Source organism: Anoplopoma fimbria, chromosome 4 (assembly GCF_027596085.1).
Source record: "Anoplopoma fimbria isolate UVic2021 breed Golden Eagle Sablefish chromosome 4, Afim_UVic_2022, whole genome shotgun sequence".
Lineage (NCBI taxonomy): Eukaryota > Metazoa > Chordata > Actinopteri > Perciformes > Anoplopomatidae > Anoplopoma > Anoplopoma fimbria.
In genome coordinates, this window is record NC_072452.1 from 17,708,970 (window position 1) to 17,724,421 (window position 15,452).

Genomic DNA, 15,452 nt, shown 5'->3' on the forward strand with positions numbered 1-15,452 from the left:
GGTAGCTAACTAACTATAATAAACACTTTATCTTCTGTACTGTGAGTAATCCCCAGTGAATAGGAAACAGCTACAAGAGGTGTTTAAATCAAATATTTTGCATTTGATTGGACCGCTAGAAAGTGTGCAGGCTTCAAATGAAGCGGGTTACGAGGCTACAGAGGAATGTGGCTCCCCACACACCTTCCTTTACACTAAAAGCTTCAGTAAAAAACAAGCTTGTTCCAAAAGATTATGCTGCTTTTTCGCTGCGTAATATTTGTGTGTTTGAAAGTCGTATATAATATATTAACGTGCAAATGAATAGCACAAAAATGAAAAATAAAACGCCCCCAGGGAGTAAAGGCCTTAACGAAACAAAAAGACATACCGTGTGAAATACATTTGACTTTCTTTTATATCAAAGAAGAGAAAACATCTGGGGAGCAGAACATCTACTCTGTGCTCTCTATACACCCACATGTAGAGCATCTCCTTACTTTGCCAACATTGTGTGGAGTGAAAGGAAGCCTCTATTACAAATGGTTCTATTAAGTACCCTCAATGGAGGATTTTTAAGTAGCCTTGTGGTAATGATGGCTCCCACCTTCTCTCTCTCTTACTCTCTTTCTCTCTCGCGCTTCTTAGCTCCGACCGACCCTGAGAGCAATAAAACCCACTTGTCTCCTCATCTCTTTTCAACGACAGAGAAAAAGAAGATGACTTCTCTCTCTCTCTTATACTTCCCCTTATGCATATCTAAAGCACTTTTTAAAAGGGGGCCTTCAGAATTTAGCAGGGCCCTTTTTTGTATTCAGCCAGGCCAGCTTATGGTAGGGATGAATGCAGATCAGTGCTTTTACTTCAGAATGTTTGATACATCCCAAAAAATCTCCCTCGTAGACATGATTATGGATTCTGGAGGGATTCTTGGACCCCGTTTGAATAGGACGAGCTGTAGGCTGATTCCACCGCTAAGAAGAACAGAGATCAGCCGTCATTGTCAGGCCTGACTAGATTAAGCCGACTCCAAAAAAGCTGATCAAACCTAGCGAGGTTCTGCATGGCGAGGCGAGAAGTGGCGGCATAGGTGGCTGCTCTGAGGCGTAAACAGAGCTCTGACATTGACAGGGACACTTCATCTCAACCCTGCAGGGCCAGACGGAGGCCTCACTCTGCCTCGAAGCGCCACAGCCACCTTGTGAGGAGACGCGATGACCATGAAATCCTTATCTCCCTCACTTCAGCACAAGCAGATACTGCTACACAGCGGCATGGCTGCTACAGTAAAGTAAGTGGCGGTCGGCTGTATCTGTCTGCAATGGGATGTATCTACTGGTTTTCTTTGCTGCAAAAGAGATCATTATCTTTAACCTCATTATTCTGGTGGGCCTATATATATATATATATATATATATATGTGTGTGTGTGTGTGCGTGTGTGTGTGTGTGTCTGTATATGTGAGAAATATCCCTCACCTCAGTTGCAGAGCCTTTTTTTTCTTGCTGTTTTAATAATTGTCACCTAGTAATGAATGTGGTTATTAAAGGAACAGCTGTACAGAATGGTACAAACATAAATCCGAAAATTTCTGCTGGAGCAGACGAACCCCATTTAATAGCAGATTACACATACCAGATAAATACATCTCAGTTGAAACGTCACCTCGTGCACCCCTCACCCATCTCCAGTTATTCAGTTTTATGTGGGGTCTCTTATGAGCAGCCATGCTAGTTGATTATAACATTAGAAGAGTTGCCTGTTCAGCATTCAAAAGTATTACAGCCTCCACTACTGTAACAGCCATGTGTCTTCCTGCCGACATTTTCATCTCCTATGCAAATACAGACCCAATGGAGCCAGTAATCATTCATCAGGAAACTGTCTCCAAATGGTAACTGCTTCTGTCCCGCTCATTCATTATTCATCAGCATGGACGGGTCAGGCGGCAAGAGGCTCCACCAGTACCACATACACAGTCGGCCTCATTCCGCTGTTTATCTCTCTCGCTCAGATTGGGGAAAGAAGGGAAAAGTCCAACGTTCACTTAGACGCCGCTCTCTGCTGAGTGTCAGAAATGAGGTTCACATCTCCACCCGTGGTATTGATAAAACACCGTGCCTGCCGCTGATACTCCTGTTCATTACTGTGCTTAATGAGAAACTTCTGCATACACCGTGCACAAACACACTGCGAGTGCACATTTCACAAATAAGAGGGAAATGTGTTTAGGAGGAGCTGGAGGCAGAGTTTCATCGCAATTGTGAGAGGCAATATGACATGTAAGAGACACCCTCATAAACAGGCTAATAAACATACAGCTAAGTGGAAACTCAGTCCTATCTATAGCTACCCCCTGCTATCGTTCTCAGTGTTTAATTCAAATTACACAGAGGCAGAGAAAAAAAAACATCAAACCAACATGTTAACCTGGCGAATGAAGAACAATGAGCTTCCACGGATTGCAGAAGCAACATGCTACTGTGTCTGTCTGGTGTCTTGTCTTGATCCCTGCAGGAATTTTCTGTCTGCGTATTAATAACCACTTCAAAGCGACTACGCTCCCCCTGAATGTGTGTTGTGCATGCATTTGGAGGTCTATCTTCCTCTGTTATGATCCCCCTGCAGCAGACTACATGTAAACACACCAAAGGCAAATGCATGCAGAGCTGCTGGCTGTAGTCTGACACAGTGCAAGTCAACTGTCTGGGTTTTTAGTTTGATTTGTTTTCAAGCGAGAGCCCATACTTGTGATGGATGATTTCCAATGCGCTGTATTCATGAAGGCTGTCGGGTGGGGTTTACTTGTCACCATTCAAATGGAGAAAAAAAAAGATTTGTATATTGCTATTGAACTATAGACTGGCAAAATTTGAATTTACTTTGCTAATGGAACACATCCAGAAATAGCATACGTTCTGTCTTCAAGTCGGCTGATGAGATACATTTATGGCGGTTGACTTTTGCCCCACAGCGACAACTTCAGCGGTGGGATGCCAGGAGTTTTAGTTTTCAGCTGTGACGGTTTTGTGAAGTTTATAGAAAGGGCCAGGGTACATCCCCTCTAGTCTGTCATCATACTTAAGAGGAGCATTGTCTAGGCCCTGCAGCTCCCCCAGATAAAACTGCCAGTGGTGCAATTTCCCCAAGACCCCTCAGGGCCCATAATTCTCTTTGTAGGTTGTCTGACAATTTGCTAAGCAGTTGAGTCAGGGACACAGGAAGACTGAGAAGTGCCGCAGCTTACAGAGTGTTCACTGAACAAGGGGTTCTGCAGACAATTCTGCAAGGTTATGTGGACCATTTAACTTTCAAATTTTCATATATAGCAGAGAAAAAGGGAAATATCAGATCTTCATTCATGGCTAAGAGAAGCACAGACATGTAAACACATAGGGAGTTAATGAATTCAAATAATGCAACTTGACAGTTTTTTCAGGGAGCCAATATTGATTTAGTGGTGATCATCAAAAGAAAAAGAAAATCCAACAGATACACAGTATGAGCCTGAGGTGCCCGAAGGCAAAAAGGTGGAAAGGATTTTGAGTACCACTCTATCTAGCACTGGTGCTTTCTGGGCAACCCAGATTTCGCGCCTCACATGCGTTAATCACTCTGCCAAGTGTAAAAATTGCACCAAGCTAGAACGACATACAATCAGCACACACGAGACGCTCTGACTGATGAACTACTGTACGTGGAGGGAGCCAAGTCCTGTAGTGATGCGCAATGTTCCCGTCTACTTGTCATGTTGCAGACATGATGATGAGGGAAAGTTGTTGTGTTTTTTCGGGGTGTTTTTTTATCAAGCCATCTGTAATGTTGCAAAACTATCGTTTTGCTGTTCACAAGCACACACTGAAGAGTTAAATTTATGCAAAAATCTGTTGTGCGGCGTGTAAAAATCTTTATATTTGTGGTGATTTGTGTCTCTTTCTGTGAGAGTAAGGGGAAGGGAAGGACAGCCAAGAGACAGTCATGAAATCTTTTTTATTTATATTACCCATGAAAGCATAATCATATGTCCAATCTATTTCACATTTTTGCCCTCACAGTAAACCATTTAAAATCAACCTGTAATTGATTGTAAGAATGAAATTGCCTGTTACGATCTGGGATAGAATTGACGAAGGGATGCCATGGGGTAGCTAAATAACAAATGAGAGGACAGGATGAAAGACACTGCTTTAATTCACCACAACTGATTTGATAATATAACTCGAACCCATTTCACAGCATAGCCAATTATGTCTTCAGTAAGTTCTGCCATCACTGCTTGAGTTTCATTCCTCACAATCAACTCTGTGGCATATTCAAAAACCAGCGGGTTGTCTGTCCCTTATTTGTCTATTATGAAAATATATATAAGTATGCAAATATCACACACACTCAACAGCAAACCATAATTAAATTATTACCTTACATTTGTATAACTTGTCAAAACATTTTAAAGCCCTCTCCACTTTGAAAACTTTTATTTCACGGCGAGATCTCTACTAAATTTGCGTTTCGGAAACACACAAGAGGGCTTCAAGGTGACATGAAGTATGAGTCAATTCTTCATGTGAGGGGAAGTAATTAATTAGGATGTCAAATTTAGAGAGCACCGTTGCCTTCATTTTTCTTCTTAATTGGGGAATAATTTGGAATTTGGAGAGGCGGCAGATCACATGTAATGAAGATTGACACCTGTTATTTCTCCCTGTCCCCCACCACCCACAGCAGACTACCATTTAATAACGGCCGTGCCCTTCTCTAAGGTTACATCCACGCGCTTCTTCTGGGCCCGCCGTGCAGTCACAAGGGTCATGTCCCGATGGACGGCGGAGATTGGTGGGCGGCCGGGCGACACCCTTCAGGGCAGACCCCGGATGAAAGAACAAGACGGCTCTCTCGGGCTTGACTGCTCATATCCCAGCTGTCTCTCTCAGAGTGATGACTTAATTTTGACTGCAACGATCCCTCCTGGAAGGCTCCTCGATGGTATTGCCCCCCTGAAACTAATATCAGTGTTAACATATGTCGAAAGGTCAAATACGTGTATTTCCACCTTTCACACAGCACACGCGTGCCCACCCCGAAATTACAGCTGCCGCCTGGATGTGGAAGGAAGATTAATTGCCCTCTACAGTCTGGTTGTACTTAATCTCTCGTCCTCGAAGTGTGGCTATGTGAGATTAGGGCTGCACTAAGCCACTAAGCGCTTGGTGCACACACACACGTACACACACACATACACACTGCTACACACAGACAGGGACATGTCTAATTGCCTGCACACATATGTAAAACATAGAACACACATTATGTGGGTGATTGCCCAAACGACATAAACAACATACAAAGGTCCAACCTGAACAAACACACATGTAAACGAACGCTACACACAGGCTCTCCCTCAGCTGCTTAACCAACCAACAAATGTCAATCTTCAATGCAGAGTAAATCAGCAGAGAGACACACAGACCCGTGCTGTGTTGTCACAAGACAGAGAATCCTAATCAAACCTGAGCCGTTTTTTTCCAGTTCGCGTAAAACCAAATGAGATGAGACAGGGTTGGGAGGTGTGTGCAGAGTTACTGGTCTAAAACAACGGCAACGACTCCATCGAAAGCGAGACTAAATAATCATTGTTTGCGTGTCGCAGATTGGGCAGCTTGAAAAGGGTTAAGCATGAGTGGATTAAAAACGCCGGCACACATCCGTTTCCATACTCTAATCCTCTTAGTGCCCACTCCTAATACGTTTTTATATCTTTCCTATCTCTCACCGAGGTGAAATATCAGATTAGTTGCCAGGCTTTTGACTATATCTTATTACAACCTTATCTAACACTGAGGGGTTGTGAGCTTCCAGTTTGGAGGGGGCAGCCACTTTGGCCGGGCACCGGCCTCGCCGCCTTTTGTTTGGAAATTGCAGAATTAAGGTTTTAGTGTCGCAGCGGTCACTGAGATTAGTCTCTGAAAGAGATGATTTGTCCATCATCCTCTGATTTGCAGATGTGTTACACGTCTGCGGTCTCTTGTTTAAAATGTAACGTCAGAAAATCCCTCTCCTCTCGCCAGTGATGAGGCAGGTTGACATGAATTAGTTTTGGAATGTGATATATCTGTTGTGTGTGCATGTGTAGTTCAGGAAGCTGGAAGTGAATCTAAGCCTTCCTCGTTGCATCTGGAGCCCACTGTGAGAAAAACAAAGTGCCCCAGAGGACCCATCATGTGCAGACATGATGTCTATTGACATGTATAAACTAATTTGTGCCAACATGCACACACACACACACACACACACACACACACACACACACACACACACACACACACACACACACACACACACACACACACACACAACCCATGTAATAAGCCTCACCTAGAGTGAATGCTGTAAGCAAATAGTCCTTCAACCTTAGACCTGAACTCAATTTACACACTGCCTCCAGCTGAACTAGATCTCATTCTGCTAAAATCGATAATTTTCTTGCAAAAGTTGATGAAACATATGAGAGCACAAGAGCTGAATCAATGTTTCCTCATGAAGGTGTCCCTGCTGCCATGTAACATATTGTCCATATTCCTCTCCCCTGTAGACAAGACGAGCCACGTCATTGCAAAAAGCTTGTTCTGTGAACTAATGCAACTTTTTCATACATGCCAGAGGTTATTGAGTGCACTTTAACCTAATGAGCTCCAGATGGAACAATGCCTAATCAGGTCACCTTTACAAAGAGCTTTTAATTCAGAACTGCAAAAAAGAAAAGACTGTGCTGAGTCACTATCCCGATTGTTCTGTAGCTCTTTGAGTGTGGTGTATTAAACACAACCTTCTAGCTGGCAGGGGCCAATAAGGTCATTAAGGGCTTCTGCAGGAATGGTAAAACATCACTCAGTAGCACTTTCAGATGTCTGTCGCTACAATAATGACATGCTTTGTGAATGGGAACATGCTGATGTTACCAAGTAGGAGCGTTCCCATGTTGCTCATCGGTTACTCACTTAGCTAGCCCCTTTAGTCACAGCATGTGTGGAGGTAGCCTCGAGTTAGCAACTGTAATTGACATATTTCTAGTTGTTAATTAGCAAGTTAACCCAGATGTTAACAAACTGTGTAGGCTATATAGCGCCTTTTAAAATGAATCTGAATCAATTGTAATTGTGTTGATATTGGATTCTATTTACATTGAACTGCCCGGTTTGTTGACATACAAGCGTTCCTTCTAGCCAGTGGGAGATACTGTAGCTGTCAGAAATTTATTTCACATTTTTGCAACTGGGAGGCCAATGTGACTGTTCTCCCCCTCTCGGATGCTCAGTTTTACAGTCGGTGCCACATGATGTGAATGCAGCAGACAGTATGTGCCAGAAAAGTCAATAACTTGTAGCTGTAAGTGGTGGTCACTGATGGTGCAGGATGTTTTTAATGGTTTGTTAATGTTGTCCTGCTTCCCTCCTATTGCTTTGCTGTTTTATTTTCCTATTATTAGTTCTTTATAGTTGCTATTAATGGCATGGAGGATGTATTTTCATTTATTGGCCATGTTCCTTTTTCTATTATATGTATTTAAATGAGTTTAAAAACAAACTACTTGATGCAAAACTCTGCCTTTTGAACAAAACACCCATTCACACTGATATATAATGCCAAACAATGCACCTTTGACTTACACACTCTGCCTGCAGTGCTCATATACTCTGCCTGCAATGCAGTGCACTTTCATATCAGCATAGAGAAGGCACCAGTTAATCCACAGGGTTATGATAGTGAAAGTCCTTCTTTATCCACCTTAAGATGATCCCGCTTTTGCAGTCCTGTGCAGCCCAGATATCAGTCAAGAGCAGGGAAGAGAAAAAAGTACACAAGCATCCTGAGGTCTGCAAAGGGCCATGATGGGCTCGCCCACAAACAGTGTGAAGTTGTTCCACCTTTGTAATCAGTCAGGGACACAGCAGACGAGGACCCAGGTTGCAGCGCTGACAGCGTTATAAACACATATTGATGGGGAAGTTTAACAGTGAAGCTGCAGCAGAGGCTGGAAGAAGCCGTTTCTGGCTTCTCTGTTGTGCAACTACACGCAATAAGGGGGGGGGGAAACCGTGAGACAAATGGTCCGTGAGTTAAAGTTGCAGAGTGCATAATTTAAAGGCAAACTGCAGAGTTTTTGACCATTAGTAGTGCTATGGCGCAACGTTTTCACAAGTGGGTCTCCATTTTGTTTGTATCGGACGCATGGTAATTGCGGCGGACTCTTGTGAGATTCCTCAGATTAACATTTGTTTGCGCAAAGCATCAGAGCAATGCATCATGGACAAGGAAGAGGAAATGTGCTATCTATTAAATAAGGATGTAAACTCTACATGTTTTTAGATCTTCAAAAAAATGTTTCATGAGGATGGAAATGCATTCATGTTTGTTAGGCATCAAGGATACACCATAGTTTATCAAATATGGACGTAGTCTCCTTGACGTTACCTATAGCTTTTTGAAGAGCTATTGTGAAGCTCAAAGTGGGTGGCTCTGGCAGTCGCCATCTTGGCAGTGACAGCACAACCTTACTTTAAAAATGGGCGAAAAAGTGGCTCGTTGGCGCTGAAGGGGTCCTGGGTGACGCAGCAGAGCAGACAGCTAGCATCTAGCGAGCTGAGACAACACCCACCTGTCACTGAAAGCTCTCACGCCTCACCTATGCCTAAATTTAAGGCTTAATAATAATATGTTTAATAATTTATACATATTAGTTAAATTAAATTCAGCCCAGGTACAGTTGTGATTAACAGGATATTTTCTATAGAGGTCAAAACCTTTTTTGTAACAATACGTAAACATGTCTATGTCAATTTAACATGGAGGTCTATGGAGATGGACTCGCTTTGGATGCCTCAAGTGGCCATTTTAGAAATTGCTGTTCTTGGCACTTCCACGTTGGCTTAATTTCTCAGCACCGGAGGTTGCTGCTTGGGATGCACGCAATGTTCAGATGTGTAACACTGAATATTTACAGATCCCCTATCATTTTGTGTTAAATTTAATATTTTGATGAAAAAATAGTCATATAAGATCATTTTAGTCATTTGATTTATTTAGTTCTAGTTTGGTTTTAGGCAACAAAAACTTAAGACATTTTTACATTTTTGTTTTGTGCAGTTTTTACATTAAACCTGCAATTAAAATATTCCTTTGGATATCAACACAAAAAGCTTTGTTTTCCTTTTTTTTCTGCTGTGTTTCTACTTCTTACAATGAGAGCAAAATAAGCAGAGTCAGATTCCTGGTGTGTGTACTTATACTTGGCCAATAAATCTGATTCTAAGCACTAAATCTGAAAGATACCCAACTGAAAGTAACGTTAACGTTAGTTTGACATCCACCGCTATTTACATGCAACATTAGCTAACCTTTTTATAAATGTTGACCTGCTGCCAGCTTGTTTTCATAGTTTGCCCTTCCTGTTTTGTTGCTGATTCTTGTCTAATTCTCAGTATATTGTAGATTAATTCTGTCCATAAATCTATCTAATCAAAGAACTGTAACATCAGATAACAACACTGACAGGGATAGAACATTGCTTTATGTCAGATGCTTCTTAATAACAACCGTTCAATAGGTGACACAGCAAAAACAACTGAACAAGACATCTTTTTGGGTGGCGAAGGATACTGTTTGGCAGGAATAGGCTTCAGTGAATAAATCGCAGATGCATGCAGGTCTTTGAATAAGCAATAATTAGTGTATTTGTCCATTGGTCCGTCTTTCACAGGACATGCTTTTCTAATGTGTGATAAAACCCATCGATCACTATAGTCAGAAATATACAAGAGAGTATCAAAGAGGAAGCACTGCTGCTCTATACAATATGAAATATCACATTTCTCAAATTCAGATTTTCACAGTCTGTGCTCAGGTTCTGAGTGACTTTTACCTCCAGTGCTGGCATTCAGAGTTCACTTCCACAGCGCATTTATGCTGAACTACGTCTGGGAAAATAGCCAGTGCCCAGGGAGCAAGAAGAAAACTGTTGAGTAGCGTTTCCAGAGATGTCCCCCCCCATCCTTAAAGAACTGCTGACATCATCTGCATCTCTTGACTTATATGGCTCTCATAAATTCAAACACATGGTTGGTTAAAACACATGAATGAGTAGGAACAGCTCTGGAGGAATACAAATAGCGAGGCTTTACAACCAAATCATGAAGCAGTTTCCAGGGAAGCAGAGCTCTTGACTGTGGACATCTCTCTTGCTATCTCTTCCTTTCTCTCTATCTCTGGCTGCAGCGTGAGGCTTGCTATGGGGAAATTACCCATGAATGAAACAACTGTTGACACAAAGGGAATTATTTTTTTGCCCTTGCTCCACTGTATGGGCAGTGGATTATGAAATCCTGTGATCCATCCTCGGTCCTCAGGCCTCGGTAAACATTAGCTGACACATGGGGGAAAGGAATTCCCATAGCTTCAGGGCCAGATTGCCTCCTGCCAAAATAAGCAACACCACCCCACTACATAGTAAGAGAGGTAATGAAGCCAGGAGGTGCCAGAAAGATCAATTATCTTAGAGATTCAGGTATTAAAGACTGTATCATGCCTTGAGGTTGTATGGAATAAAAGAAGAACTTAAGAAACATGTGGCTGAAATAGATATGTATGAATATAACCTTGGGACGAGTCTGAATGACTTTCTTCACACCATTACCCCTCTTTGGCCTGAAATGACAAATCGAGGATTGGTTGAAGCCTAAAGATTTAAAGAAGCTGAGTTTTAAACTAGGTTGTTTGTTCGAGGCCCAATGTGACCTGTTGTTTACCTGACAAGGACTCTAGTAGCCATCCATGTGAATTATGACTCTTGTTTGCAATATGCAAAGGTGGATGTTGGCTGTTTGTGTCCCATATCCTACCAACATTCAAATTTCAAATTTTCCATGTCTTAAAAAGATTTCCTTAAAATTAAACCTGGTAGTTTTTGTGTCAACGACATGCAGGTTCAACCCTTTGTTGCATAAATAATGGCCAAAATCAACAGTATATATGTTCTACCAGAAAATTATATTCTCTTTAATTCAAATGCATGCAGAGAGCAACCAACCTGTAATAATTACCACATTATCTGTACATGAGCATGCAGCGCTACTAGGAGAAAATGGAAACAGTCTACAAATGTAGCTCCAGTACAGCAAACTGTTCTTATATATAGGAATCATACTGAACCACGAGAAAGCTGAGGGGCCAAGACACTATTGATCCTCAGGTCTCACATTGTTCACACATTATCACGCTGTGACACGTTGTTCAGTATAGTTATTAGCATTTCAAAAGAGCATTGACTTCAGCACCTAACTGGCAACCGTAACCTAGAGCACTGCTGACCAACACTGAGCCATAAGTTAGAATTGAAATGGATATAAAGGTCATTATGCGTTTATTAAATTGTTTGATAAATGAGTATAAAAAAAATCAATCCTCAATTATTCTTGAGAATAGAATAGATAAATATGTCTGCCAGATGTTTTAAAACAATATATTGCTTTGTTGAATTTATGATTATACTGCATTAGATTGGAATAAACCTCCTGTACCTTTAAGGACTTCATGTTTTCTCCATTGGAGCTTCCACATGCCTCAGTTTGTCACCATTTCTACTGGCCAGAGTAAGTGAGGGAAAGCATCAGAAGGCAAAGCAGACTCATCTCTAAGGCCTGGGCCTGGTTCCATCAGGCTTGAGTAAAGATTACAAACTCTTATGTGTTTATTTAAAAAATGTTAAGGACCTCCAACTCTCCATGGATCAAAACTCAGCATGTGATGTTAAAATACAATCTGCTTTTCCCAGACCACTCCATACCGCATGCGCAATTAGTGTATACTGAACGGCATGATATGCCTTTCATGTGCCATTTCCTTAATCCCACGTTGCACAGAGGGATATGAGTCTCCTAAGGAAATCAATCCTCCTGCATCCCTGCGTTTTTTTTGTTTTTTTTCACTTGGATATCTGCAAAGGGAACTGCCACCTTCCTGAAACACCTTCCGCCACCTTTAACGCCAAAAGGCTTTCAAGACAGCTAATTTCCATACTAATTTCTTTCTTTTCTCCCTCCCCTTACCGTAATTCCAGACCAGGCACAGGGCGAGAAGACATGTGTCGCTTGATCTAATGGCAGACGACTAATTGCATTCTGGGATACATGCCTGGAATTCAGAATGTCCAACAAAAAAAAACAAAAAACATGTTGTGCAAGCAGACCACATACAACATCGGGACAATTAATAACCCTCCTTCAGGGGAGAAAATTTGGACTGTCCAGCCTCCCAGAAGACCGCACTGCTGCTTTTATTGATATCGGTGGCCAGATAGAGACAGGCCTGCCATCCCTAGGCAGCGTGACTCCACTTGGGCTCCACTGTGACTGGACTGTCATGAGGCCAACTTAGCCAGCCTGCTCCAATCATAGGAGCACAAACAAGCCCCTAACCATACTGAATGCTAAGCCAGATCTGTCTCGGGGGTGGTTTGTCAGGTTTTTGCAGGGGATAACATAGCATGAGATTATTTTCTCTCTCTCTCTCTCTCTCTCCCTCTCTCTCTCTCTCTCTCTCGTTCACTCTCGCTGTCTCTCTCCCTCTATTTCCATCTCTGTGTCTGTTATTTTGTATTCGCATCTCTCTGAGGAGGAGAATGCCTTTTTTACAACACATGCTGACACGCACGCACACTCGCATCCATACATAGTGGCATAGACACAAATACGCCTGTGTGCTTACACCCACTCACACTCTCACCTCCTATCTCCTCTCGACACAAGCAGCCAAAGCGTTCGAGGTCTCCATTTATATGGTTCAGATGTGGTTCAGCGGTGAAATAAAGATGAGGTGTTGACAAGCTAATGCTGAAATAACAAGACCTACTAATGTCTGGTGTGCCTTAATGGAGCCCTGTGCCATCCAATGTTGCTGGAGCCCAGTATTAAGGTGATGAAGTGTACCATTTTAAACTGGCACAATCATAGGGCAAAGTCCTCATTACCATGAGGACACTGGTGGCACATTATGAAAAGCAATAAACATGGGGGCCCCCCCTCATGCTACTGCGTCTATCACGCAGGCAACATATGGGTGCCTGCAGGAGTGGCTGTGCTTAGCCACCTGGGGTTTGCTAACAACACTGTCATGGTCAGTGTAAAAGGAAATGCCATTTCCTTGACAAACCTAATTTTTCACCAGCAGGAAGTCGACGTTTATGAGAGTAAGACTATAACGTATTTTGTAGAATCACCGAGGTTTCTTTTTTCAGTGAAAATGTGCTCAATCTATTTTGCTAGTTGTGTTTGGGAGACAGAAAGACAGGCAGCGTAAGGCCGAGTTGATGTATGTGTGTGTGTGTTGTGTGGAGGGAGGTCATCCTCTGTGAACACAACCCCTCGTTCTCTCATTTTACCGCACACAGCCCGGTCAGGCTAGTCAGGATTTAGAGTATTACCACAGCTAAATCAGCCACAGCCGCTCAAAAAAAAAAAAGATTGTATATTAGATTAGACAAACAGATTAGAGAGGGAATAAAACCCCCTTACAATATGTTATCCTCCTCTAAGACCCCCAGGTTATGAAAACAAAAAGAGCAAACACACACATTTACTTAAAACTGACATATGTCACCAACTTTAAAACGCCAAGCGTGCACCAATCCAAAAGGACGGCGAGAGGTAGTGACCATGATGTCTCCGTTCACGGCGGCTCTCTGAGGGGGTGAAAGAGGCACACCGCCGCACTAATTTGTCTTGACGAGAAAACAGCTGTAAACACTCCCGAGGGGGGGCGACGAGATAAGCACCATGTTGTGGAGATTTTATCAGATGGCAACAATGTCCCACCCAGGCACCATACTACATTTTCAGGTGTTCTATCCACCCTGTTGTGCCTATTAATCAGAGCTGACATTGAATAAACACAGCAACACAAAGCTAATTGACCATACGCCAGGTGAACAGAAACTTCTGTGTTCACAGATCCTGACTATTGTCTATCCAGAGCCTTGGGTTTGTGTTTTTTTTATTTCGATATTTGTTCCTTTTAACAGACCCAGGCCTCTAAACAAAGACAACTGATTCTGCACAGCGAGATGATTAGATCAAAATGACATTGTATTGTGCTCGTGATTACACCTATTGTGCGTCATGCTATGGAAACGGAGAATAAATGTGTTTTAAACAGTCAAGGATTATAAAATGTGCAGCTCCAAAAATCTGTAATCAATATCGCAGACTCGGTCCCTGACTCAAGGAATATATGTTTTTTACCAGCTGGTGTTGCCTTAAGCATTCATAGCTACTTTAAAAAGTTCGATTTCCCGATTCAGGTATGTTTAAAAGAATGCTGTTCAGCGGTCAATCCATTTCAGGGGGGGAAATGAAATGTGTTACAAGGAGCACTTTGATGATTTGGGAGAAATACAGCTGTAAATGGCAAATATCAAGAATGATGCGAGGCTCCAACAATCTGTGAAGCATGTCCTCTCCTTAAAATGGAGCCCCTACAGGCAAAGAAGAGGAAATCAATGAGTGAACCAACATATTCTTGGTTTGCCCTGTACTGTAGTGAGTGTCCTGAATGTATGAGTATCTCATTAGTTATGATAATGGTTTTCTGCAATATATTCAGTCTATATGAACTGTTTTGCACAGGAATGCATGTCTACATGTATTTCAAAAGAGAAATAAGGAATTAAATGAGAAAAGATTAGCATATATATATATATATATATACATGGACTTTTAGACCCAATGCTATTGTACAGTAAATGTGAAAATTACATAAGCAGCATTTAAAATAACATACAGTAAACGTGTTAATGTTCTTAGACTCTAAAGAGTACTTTAACAAATAGCCATTAAGAGTTTAAATTGCTATTCATCATACGGACATTCAAAGAGAACCGGTGAGAGCGCATTTGGCTCTGAACATGAGAGGACTGTACACAAAGTCTGTTAATTGCCGTCTAACAGCATAAATAGCTAAACCAATTATGCACAAATACAACAAGCTTCTCTTAAACATGTTTCATTTCAGAAGCAAAATGGGTCATTGGGTTGCTAATTATTAATTGTTTAAACAACAAACTGCATATTAAATCAATGCAGCTCTTGATGATCAGGGGCCCCACCAACCACGCAACTTCAAACAGCCACGTTCAACCACCCTTTCATTCACTTGCATCTGTATGCATCAAGGTCCACATCCACTCTAATACGAGACCATCCGCACCCATTGCCTGCACGTGTCAGGTGAAATAAAGGCGAGCGCAGTAATTCTATTAAACCTGAGGGAGGCTATTCAGGGAAACCTTTGACATTTCTGCTCGAACACATCAAATCAAATCTGTGAAAATCAAAAGCTGCTCTTGTGCTGGTGAAAGAGGACACATTTGTGCCCAGCAAAGTGCGTCATCAGCAGCCAAGAGAAAAGTTAGTTTTACTCTATGGTAA